Genomic DNA, 11,563 nt, shown 5'->3' with positions numbered 1-11,563 from the left:
CTTACTATGTGACCCTTGGCCAAGTTACTTCATCTTCATTTCCCTCAGTTTCCTCATATGTAAAATGGATATAATAAAAGTACCTCCCTCCAGTGCTGTAATGAAGATCAAATGAGTTAATAATTACTCACCATTTAGCACAGTGTCTGGCACATAGTAAGCATTATATAAATGTTAGCTGCTATTATTGTTATCACTACTATTTTTAGTTCTACTCCTATTACAACCACCAGCACTATTACTACTACATATTTGTCCAACCTACTATAGTTACAAAGCATTAGTATATATGTTAAAAATAATATTGGACTCATTTGAAGGATAAAGTAGTCTAGTTTGGCTGAAACAGAGAATGCTTAAAAGATATTACTATGAGATAAGGCTGAAAAAATAGAGAGGGTTAGCAGTGGAGGCAAGATGGTGGAACAGAAGAGCAGTAAGCTAGAACCACTCTGGGAATCCTCTCTAACCTTAAAATAATGCCTCACAATGAATACTGGAGTGACAGATCCAACAAAGGGATGGAATAAAGCAACTCTCCTACAGAAAATAATTTGGAAGGTAGACAGAGAGGGTCTATTTCACTGGGACGAGAGGGGAGCACAGCTGGTGACAAAGTTATACTAAGGAGTACAACAGCCCCCTCCACTGCTTCAGGTACTGAATCTGGTACCATGGCAACTTCATGTCCCCAAGACTTTGCCTAAACCAAAAGCAAAGTATCCTACATCTACCCCTTGAAGTCCTGAGGCCCCAAGCTCTATCACAGGGCAGTTCATAGTGCACCAGACTGGTGTAAGCCCACAGTGAGGTCTAGTGAATTCACCAATGAAGAGGAAAATATAATATTTATTAGGAGCTAGTTTGCCCAATTAAGTGACAATAAATATGACTACCTGGGTGAAATGGATGAATATTTAAAAATATAAATTGTACATATTAATAAAAGAGGAAATATAATACTTAAAATAATCCAATCTCAGAAAAAGAAATTGAACAAGCCATCAAAGAACTCCTCAAGAAAAAAAGTCTCCAGAGCTAGATAGATTGATAAGTGAATTCTATGAAATATTTAAAGAATAATTAATCCCAATGCTATATAAACTATTTGGCAAAATAGGCAAAGAAAGAGTCCTACCAAATTCTTTTCATGACACAAATATGGTGCTGGTATCTAAGCAGAAAGAAAAAAAACAGAAAGAAAATTACAGGCCAATTTCCTTAATGAATATTGATGCAAAAAAGTTAAAAAAATTAGTCAACTTAAATAATTGAATAAAATACTACAAGAGACTACTGCAATAATATAACAAGGATCATTCACTACAACCAGGTAGGATTTATACCAGGAATTCAAAGGTCATTTAATATTAAGAAAACTATCAGCTTAATTGACCATGTCAATAACCAAATTTGCAGAAATCACATGATTATCTCATTAGATACAGAAAAAAACCTTTGTCAAAATACAAAACTTATTTCTAATAAAACACCTGGAAGTATAGGAATAAATGGGCCATTCCTTTAAATGATACAGGAATTATAAAACACTTTCAAACAAATAAAGTCAGATTAAATAATTGGAAAAATATTAATTGCTCATGGGTAGGCCAAAGTAATATAACAAAAATGATAATTATATCTAAATTAATTTACTTATTTAGTGCCATACCAATCAAGTTACATTATTTCCTATAACTAGAAAATAACAAAATTCATCTGGAAGTACAAAAGATCAGGAATATCAAAAAATTAATGAAAAATGTGTGAAGGATGGTGGCTTAGTGGTGCCAGATCTTACTGTACTATAAATCTGTATGATAAAGCAGAAATCATCAAAACAATCTAGTTCTAGCTAAGATATAGAATAATGGATCAATGGAATATATATTATGGTGTAAATGACCTTACCAATCTAGTGTTCGATAAACCAAAAACCCAAGTTTTGGGTATAAGAACTCATCATTTGACAAAAACTGCTGGGAAAATTAGAAAACAGGCATAGAGAAATATCTCACCTTCTATGCCAAATTAAGGTCAAAATGGGTATATGATTTAGATATAAAGAGTGAAACCATAAATAAATTAGAAGACATAGCCTAGTTTACTTGTTAGATCTATCGGGAAGACAAAAATTTATGAACAAATAAGAGATTGATAGATTATCAGATATAAAATGAATAATTTTTACTATGTTAAATTTAAAAGTTTTTGTTTAAACAAAACTGATGTAACCAATATTAGAAGGAAAACAACAAACTGGGAAAATATTCACAACAAATTTATTTTATAAAGGTCTCTCAAATCTATAGAGAATAAGCCAAATTTATAAGAATTCAAACAATTCTCTGAGAAATGGACAGGGGACATGAAAAAGTAGTTTCAGATGAAGCAATCAAAGAAATCACTAATTACATTAAAATGTTCTGCATCCCTTTTGATTATACATATGCACATTAAAAAAACAAAACAAAACTATGAGGTACCACCTCATACCTATCCAATTGGCCAATATGATAGGAAAGGAAAGTGATAAATGTTGTAAAGGATGTGGCAAAATTGGTACTTTAATGCATTGTTGGTTGAATTGTGAACTGATCCATTTATTCTGATGGACAATTTGGACCTAAGCCCAAAGGGCCTTAAAACAGTGCATACTAAGTTCTAGGGGTGGAGCCAAGATGGCAGAGTAATCCTCAGCATCTCTGTGCCACCATGAGAATCCTCTCTAACCAAGAATAAAATATTGCCACAAAATGAATACAGGAGTGACAGAACCAAAAGGGAGAGAGTGAAACAATTTTCAAGAAAAGAAAAACTCAAAATGTAGACAAAGAACATCTGGAGCACTGGGATGAGAGGAGAGCAGACCCCGCAAGAAGATATAGCAAGGAGGGAAGAGCAAGTCCAGAGCAAGCTTCCCCCACCTCCATCTGCTGTTCGAGGTTTGGGAACCTCTACCCAAGCCAACATTGAGATCCTGAGACTCTGCCTGAGCAAATAGAATTACAAGCCAACCCATACCCCTTGAAATTTCAAACCTGTGGAGCCCCAGCTTAGGGAATTCTAGTCTGGGCTTGGGACAAGGACTTAATTCACACTTTGGAGTGGATGATAGTACTAAGTACTGATCTTTTTGCCTAAAACTATGGGTGAAGCTATAAGACAGGATAATCAAAGGTATACCTGATTGGATCAAGTACACAGTGAGACCCAAAACTTGAGACTAATCCTGAGGCTAGAATTTGATCAGTCCCTGACCTGATCAAGATCAGAGTGAGATCAAAAGCTTACACCTAAACCTGAAGCAAGTCTTTAAGCTGTCAGCATCACAAGGGGCAATTGGATCAGCAGGGGAACTCTCAGAGCTCTCAGCCCTCATACCATCACAACATCCCCCCCAAGCCTATCTATCATTAGATAGGAAAAACAAACAAACAAAACCAAAAAAACAACAACATCTAACTCTAAAGAATTTTTATGGAGACAAATAGCAAGGTACAGACATAGGAGGGGACAGTAAAGCAAAGGAAACACACCCAAAGTCCAAAAATATTAATTGGACACAGATTCTGGAAAAACTCCAAAAGAACTTCAAAATCAACTAAGAGAGGCAGAAGAAAAGTGGGAAAGAGAAAACAGTGCATATCCTTTCATCTAGTGATACTACTACTACGTCTGTATTCCAAAGCGGTAAAAAAAAATGGGAAGAAAGGACATGTTTGTACAAAAATAGTAGCCTTTTTTTTGTGGCAAAGATTTGGAAATCGAGGGGATGTCCATCAATAGGTGAATGTCTGAACAAATTGTGGATTATAATGGTGATGGAAAACTATTGTGCTATTAGAAATGATGAACAGGATGATTTCGGACTTCAGAAAGTTCTTGAAAGACCTACATGAACTGATGAAGAGTGAAATATGCAGAACCAGAAGAATATTGTACACAGTAACAGCAATGGGATGATCAACTGTGAAAGGTTTAGCTAGTCTCAGCAATACAATGATCCAGGACAATTCTGAAGGACTTATGACAAAAAATGCTAACCACTTCCAGAGGAATAATTGTTAGATTCAGAATGCAGATCAAAACATGTTATTTTTCACTTTAGTTTATTTGGGCTTACATTTTGGGGTTTTGGCTTCTATGAATATTCTTTTACAACAATGAACAATATAGAGATAGGTTTTGCATGATAATACATATATAACCCAGATCAAATTACTTACCATTTCCAGGAAGGAGGAGAGAAATAACTTGGATTATATATAACTGCAGAAAACTTATGTGGAAAATTGTTATTATATATAGTTGGTGAAATAAAATATCTTTTCCAAAAAAAGATGAAAAAATAGATGAAAATTGGAAATATTTCAATAGGAAAACAACTGAACCAGAAAATTGATCTAGGAGTTGTCATCTTAAAAATAATTGGAATATCTAAAAGCTATGATCAAAAAAAGAACCTGGGCACCATATTATTAAAAAGTATCAGGGAAACCTGCCCTGATATTCTCAAATAAGAGCAGGAATAGAAATGAAAAGAATCCCATAATCACCTGAAAAAAACTTTAAAAAAATTCCCAGGACCATTATAGCCAAATTATAAAACTCCTTGGCCAAGGAATAAACACTACAAGCAGCTAAAAGGAAAAAATTCAAATATTAAAGAGTTATAGTCAGGATTACATAGAACCTAGCAGCTTCTATATTAAAGAACAAGAAGACATGAAAAGAAGATTCTGAAAGGCATAGGAGATAGGATTACAAATAAGAATCATCTACTCAGTGAAACTGAGCATAATCTTCCTGGGGGGAAAACAGATATTTAACAAAATAGAGGGCTTCCAGGTATTCCTGACAGAAAACAGAGCTGAAAGGAAAATTCTGTGATCAAAATTGACACTTAAGAGAAGCATAAAAAGGTAAATAGAAAAGAGAAAAGCATTTAAATATGGTTAAATTAACTATATTCCCACAAGGCAAGATGAAAATTAAGATACTAACTATATCTATGATACTTAAGGTACTTAAGTACTCAAGAAAATTAATGTAATTAGGATATTTAAGAACTTCATTACTATTAGGGCAATGAAAAGAAGTATACATCAACAGAATAAAGTGAGTAAATTGAGTAGGATGGTATGATTAAAAAAACACTAAGGGTTGAGTAAGAGGATCAAACTGGGAGAAAAAGAATTCAATACAGTAGAGGAGGAGGTGGGGGATGTGGCAGGTAATGCTTGAACGTTACTGTTATTGGAATTACCTCAAAGTGGGAATAACATCCACATTCAATCAGCTATGGAAACCAACTTTAACTTAGGGAAGTAGGAGGGAAGGGGGAATAATAAGGTATGTGGGACACAAAAAAAGGAAAGGGAGGGCAATTTGTGGGAGACAGTAGTCAGAAAGAAAATATTTATGAAAAGGTAGAGGCTGAAAGGATATTCTCTCTCTCTCTCTCTCTCTCTCTATATATATATATATATATATGTATATATGGATAAAACAGAGAAAATAAGAAGGAAATACACAATTAGTAATCATAACTCTGAATATGAATGGGATGAAGTCAGCCATAAAACAGAGGAGGATAAAAGAATGGATTAAAAACTAGAATCCCATAGTATATGGCCTATAAGAAATTCATTTATGTATAACCAAATTGAATTGCTTGTAAACTCTGGGAGGGGGTAGGGAAGAGGGGAGGGAGACAATATGAATTATATAACTTTGGAAAACTTATATGTAAATGTTTTATTATAATAAAATATATATAAAACTAAAAAAGAAATTAATGGGAAGACATAAAAAATACATTTAAAACAGACATGCACACAAAAGGCAAAAGTAAGGAATTGGAACAAAATCTATTATGCTTCAGCTAAATTTAAAAAAGGAGCAGTAGCAATAAGGATCTCAAACAAAGCAAAAATAAAAATTGATCTCTTCAAAAAAGATAATGAAGGAAATTACATCTTGATAAACATCACCAGAGACAATGAAACAATATCAATATTAGACATATATGCGCCAAATGACATAGCATCCACATTCCTAAAAGAGAAATTACAGGAGTTCCAGGAGGAAATAGACAGTAAAACCTTACTAGTTGGTAACCTCAACTTTCCCTTCTCTGAAGTGGATAAATCCAATAAAAAAGTATATAAGAAAGAAATTGAGAAGGTAAATAGAACTTTAGAAAAGTTTGATATGATAGCTCACTGGAGAAAACTCAATATGAATGGAAAGGTATATATCTTTTTCTCAGCAATATATGACACCCTCACAAAAGTTGACCATAATATAAAAGAGCATAAAAACCTCACAATCAAAAAAGTAGAAATATTAAATACATTCTTTTCAGACCACAATGCAAGAAAAATTACATTCAACAAATGGCAGCAGAATGAAAAATAAAAATTAATTGAAAATGAAATAAACTTATCTTAAAAGAATATTAAATCAAAGAACAAATTATGGGAGACAGTCAAAGTTTTATTTAGAAGGAAATTTATATCTCTAAATATTTATATCAATAAACTAGAGAAAGAGCAGGTCAAAGAATTGGGCATGCAACTTAAAAAAAGTTTTAAATCCCCAATAAAATACCAAATTAGAAATCCTGAAAATCAGAGGAGAGATGAATAAAGTCAAAAGTAAAAAAATCAAACTAACAAAAGAGACAAGGAGTTGGTTTCACTAAAAAAAACAAACAAACCATAAACCATTTGTTAATTTAATTAAGAAAAAGGCAAAAAGAAAACCAAATTACCAATAATAAAAATGAAAAAAGTGAAATCAAAACTAATGGGGAAGGAATTAAGGTTATTCTTGGGAGGCATTTTGCCCAACTATATGTCAATAATATGACAATTTAAGTGAAATATATGACTATTTACAAAAATATAAACTGCTCTGATTAACAAAAGAGGAAATGGAATGCTAACTCAGCCCCATCTCAGATAAAGAAATTGAATAAACCATTAATGAGCTCCCTAAGAAAAAAGGCTTGGGGTCAATTAAATTCACAAGTTAATTCTCCCAAACATTAAAAAAACAATGAACTCCAATACTATAAAAACTATATGAAAAACAGGGGAAGAATTCCTTCTACAACACAAATATGATGCTGACCAGACAGCTCTAAAATGGACAAAGAAGGCTATAAACCAATTTCCCTAATGAATATTGATGCAAAAATTTTATATAAAATACTAGCAAGGAGATCACAGCATCATATCATAAGGACCATACATCCCAAAGGACTCATGTTGAAAAATTCAATTCACCTCCAGAGAAAAAACTGATGGAGCCTGGATATAGTTCAAAGCATACCATTTTTTCCCTTTATTTCCTTCATTTTAAAAAAGTGACTTCTTTCACAATATGACAAATTTGGAAATACATTTTACATAACACAAAATGTATAATCCATTTAAAGATACTTCCCATCTGAGTAAGAAGTAACCCGTTCAGGTTCCCAGACATCAGACCAGGATATCTTGCTGAATCAAAATTCAGTACTGGGAGCCAGGTGAGTTGATTCATGTATATTGGATTATCTTTCAACTTGCTTTCCATGGTAGTTAACAACCCTATTTTAGATGCTATGGTCAAAAGTCATGAAATGTGAAGTCAGGGGACTTGGGTTCAAATTGTGGCTCTGCCACTAATTAACTGTGTGACGGGCAAATTATTTAACTTCTCTGGAGCTCAGTTAAAATTAGGTGTAATTGTTGACCATGATGTATGATTCCTGTCAGATCTAAATCTAAAAGACTTTCTAAGATCTAATAATAACGCATGTTTATAGCAACAGTGTACTTTCCTCATGACAGACCTGTAAAGCAGGTGGCACCAATATTGTTTTGTCTATTTTACAAACTAAGAATGTGTGGTCCAGACAGGAGCAATGACTATCAGCACCAGAGCGTAAACCCATGTTTTATGATTCCAAGTTCAAAACTCTCCACTAGGCTATCCTGATCAAAGGAGTTTAGAACTCTTCAGGGAGCCCCACCTCATTATCTTATCATATTCACATGTGCTCCTTTTCCTGCTCTTTTCTTCCTGATTCATATGAAACCCTCAATCATTTATGAGGCAAAAGAATTGCTTTTTCCAAAAAAAAAAAAAAAACCAACCAAACAAACAAAAAAAAACAACTGAAAAATGATTGCCCCTATATGTTGAAAAAATACAGGAATCTTTATCTAAAATCATTTTGTAGCATTTATTCCCAGTCATGCTCTTATGTTCCCCCAGTTCACAATCAGCCCCTTGATGACATCAAGAAAGGGACTTTAGAAATCATTTAATTATCCCATTCCCCTCATTTTAGAGATGGTGTTTGAGTAAATAAAGTTCTAGTGAGGTGACAACTTTGGCAAAAATCTCAGATCTCATTAGTGGCAGAGCTCCAACTAGTTCTGTTCTTTCTAGTTTATCTTTTGCAGCCTTCCATTGCCTCAAAGTCAGTTTTGTTTTGCAGGTCATAGACCACTTGCCCACTTCCTCTACTGAGTTAAATAGCATGCTGTCACTGGATCTTCTTTAATTCCACAGATTTGATCTGGATTTAAAGAAAAAAATCTTAGTTTTAGTGGCAGTACTAATTAAAGACTGAGGCCACCTTGTTTAGCTTAGGTATTAACATTTTGTTTTTATAATGAGTTGTCCTATAAATGATTTTCTAGCTCTATTCTTCTCTTGGTATTTCAGTTCTTACAAGACTGTTACAGGAAAATTGTCCCTTTCATCATTTCTTAAGACACAATAGTATTCTTTTACATTCATATACCACAATTTATTCAGTCATTGCCCAGTTGACAGGTATCCACTTAATTTCACATTGTTGGCCAATACAGAAGAGGTGCTTTAAATACTTTTGTATATATGCTTCCTTTCCCTTTTTCTTTGCTGCTTTTGGGATAAGTGCCTAATAGCGGTATGGTTGGGTTAAAGACTTTGCACAATTTACTTTCCTGACCGCTGGAACCAATTCATAACCCCAATAAAATTGCATCAGTGTGTGTTTTCCTGAAGCTCTTACAAAACTTATTTTCATTTCTTGTCACCTTTGCCAATCTGCTGCATGTGAGGTGAATCTTCAGTTACTTTAATGCATATTTCTCTATTAATGATGTGAGCATTGTTTTCAAATAGTTATAGTTAATTTGGATTTTTTTCTTTGAAAATTGCTTGTCCATATCTTTTGACCATTTATCAATTGGGGAATGAGCCTATCGGTTTCTTCTTTGTATAGCAAACCAGAATTCATTAGAAGTAAAAGCGTGTATTCCCAGAAAAAAGATGAAGTTATTGGCTGAATAGTTTTGTGTTTACAATTCCTATAGGCATTGGATAGATAGCCTTCCATATCAGTCCTAGCAAGGAAGAATTTCAATGGATCCATCTACAATGACTGCTAGTGGTCTAGTGTTCTGTACCTTGTGTCTGCTTCTTACTGCAGCATTGAGGAAGCATTTGGTAGAGGAAGCTCTCACCTGGTCCTGCTCCTCTTCCAATTATTGGAAATCTGTTGCAGTTGAATTTGAAGAGTTTCCCCAACACTTTCTGCATGGTGAATAAGCATTACCCAGTCCTAATGGATTCATTGCTGGCTTTTGATGGCATTGCATTTTGGGAGACCATCTTCAAGGTAATTATCCTAATGAGCATAGTATCTGTAAGAAAAAGAGATACTGTATAATTATGTAGCCCATATTTTGATTCACTTGTGGCCACCATGGCCCATTGCCTCAGCAGATATGGGGCACTATCAGGTTCTTTAGAATTCTATGGAAATCAAGTATTTGAGACCAGATAAGAATCTGCTTTTTTTTTAAAAGAATTTTCATTATTTTGGTCATTATTAACACAAGGAATATCAATGCATGTTTAATAGCCATTGCTGTTGTGCTGAAATGTTGAAAATCTGAGTATTTACTTCTTTTGTTTTTCCTCTTCAGAGAAACAAAGGAGTGAAGCTAGTTCTTACTAGACTATGCCTGTGTTCTGCAACTGGGTCAATTCAGCCTTTAATTTTCTTTCTCACTACTACTTCCATATCCTTTCCACAGCTAGGAAAAAAATATGGCCCAGTTTTCACTCCACAGATGGGTTTTAAACAAATTGTTGTGTTACATGGATACAAAGCATAAAAGAAGCTCTGATTGATCACAGAGACAAATTTGTTGCCAGAGGACCTTTCCCAGTTTTAGAAATTGCTACCAAGGGATTAGGTATGTTTCTGCTTGGTGTAGAGCCAGAAGAGAAAGAATAGAATAGGGTAAAAAATAGTATTCCAAAAAATTTATTGGAAGTAGAGTCACTTCTATACCAACTCTCCCAAAGTAATGGCAGATTGAGGATGATGAATGAGTACAATAGATGATATTCTTCCTTTCTTTAGTGCTGCAACTGCATTGTATCATGTTTTATATTATATCCAGTTAAGGTCAGAAGGTCCAGAGGCTAAAAAAAAAAGAGGCTGATACCACCCTTCTGCCTTGTGGAACCAATATCCAACATTGATTCTAAGACAGAAGGTAAGGGTTAAAAAAGAGGCTGAGTCAGAGAGACAGAGAGAGAGGAAAGATTGAAGAAAGAAAGAAACAAGGAAAGAAAGAGAGAGAAAGAAGAAGGAAAGGAAAAAAAGAAAGAGAAAATTAATGATTGTGTGATAGAAGAGTTCTAAAGGAAGAAGAGAGTTCTACCTCTCCCATCGATCTAGCCTTACAGTTTAGTGATCATTCACTCCTCAGATGTGTCTTTTATCTTCAAATCTATTACTACAGTTCATTTTTCAGTGGGTTGGAAATTCCTCCTTGCTGACCAGAGATCCAGTGCTCAGAGCTCTAGCACTTAGACTAGTGTCTTTCTACTGGACAATGGCCACAACTTTATGATTCCTGGCATTCCAAGGAGCATGTTTTTTGATAATTTTACCAGTGCTCTCTCCATCTTCTCTATGAATATATCATAAAAGACATTGTAAGATGCGTCGCCAAAATCTCTGTCTAATATGTAGAGGCATTGCTTGGATTTACTAGTCTGGTGACACTGCCAAAAATAGAAATTAGGTCAGGCTAGCAAGACTTACTTTTGATGAACCCAGGCTGACTCTTAGAGATCACCCTTTCTGAGTGCTCACAAATCAATCTCCATTAAGAGTAGAAAGGACAATTCTCTGAGTTCAAAACTAGCTGGGCAAGTCACTTAGACCCCATTGCTTATTCCTTACCACTCTTCTGCCTTGGAACTGATATACACAGTATTGATTCTAAGACAGAAAGTAAGGCTTAAAAAAAGCAGCAAGAAAGGAAATAACTGAGAGAAGACCCCACATAGAACAGGACATTGAGATGTTTGCTGTAGCATGTGATATCTCTTATTAGGCTAATGCACAATTATGTCTCTTGATGCTAATAGCAGAAAAGGATGAGTGGCCACCAATAGATGCACACGATTAGGAAATTTATCACAAAATATGATATTAAACTGGTGTTAAGGGATTTGTTACCAACCACCACTGTTGGTTTTTTTTTTTTTGTGA

Source organism: Monodelphis domestica, chromosome 1 (genome assembly GCF_027887165.1).
Source record: "Monodelphis domestica isolate mMonDom1 chromosome 1, mMonDom1.pri, whole genome shotgun sequence".
NCBI lineage: Eukaryota > Metazoa > Chordata > Mammalia > Didelphimorphia > Didelphidae > Monodelphis > Monodelphis domestica.
The sequence above is the reverse complement of the archived record's forward strand: the minus strand, read 5'-3'. Positions refer to the sequence as shown.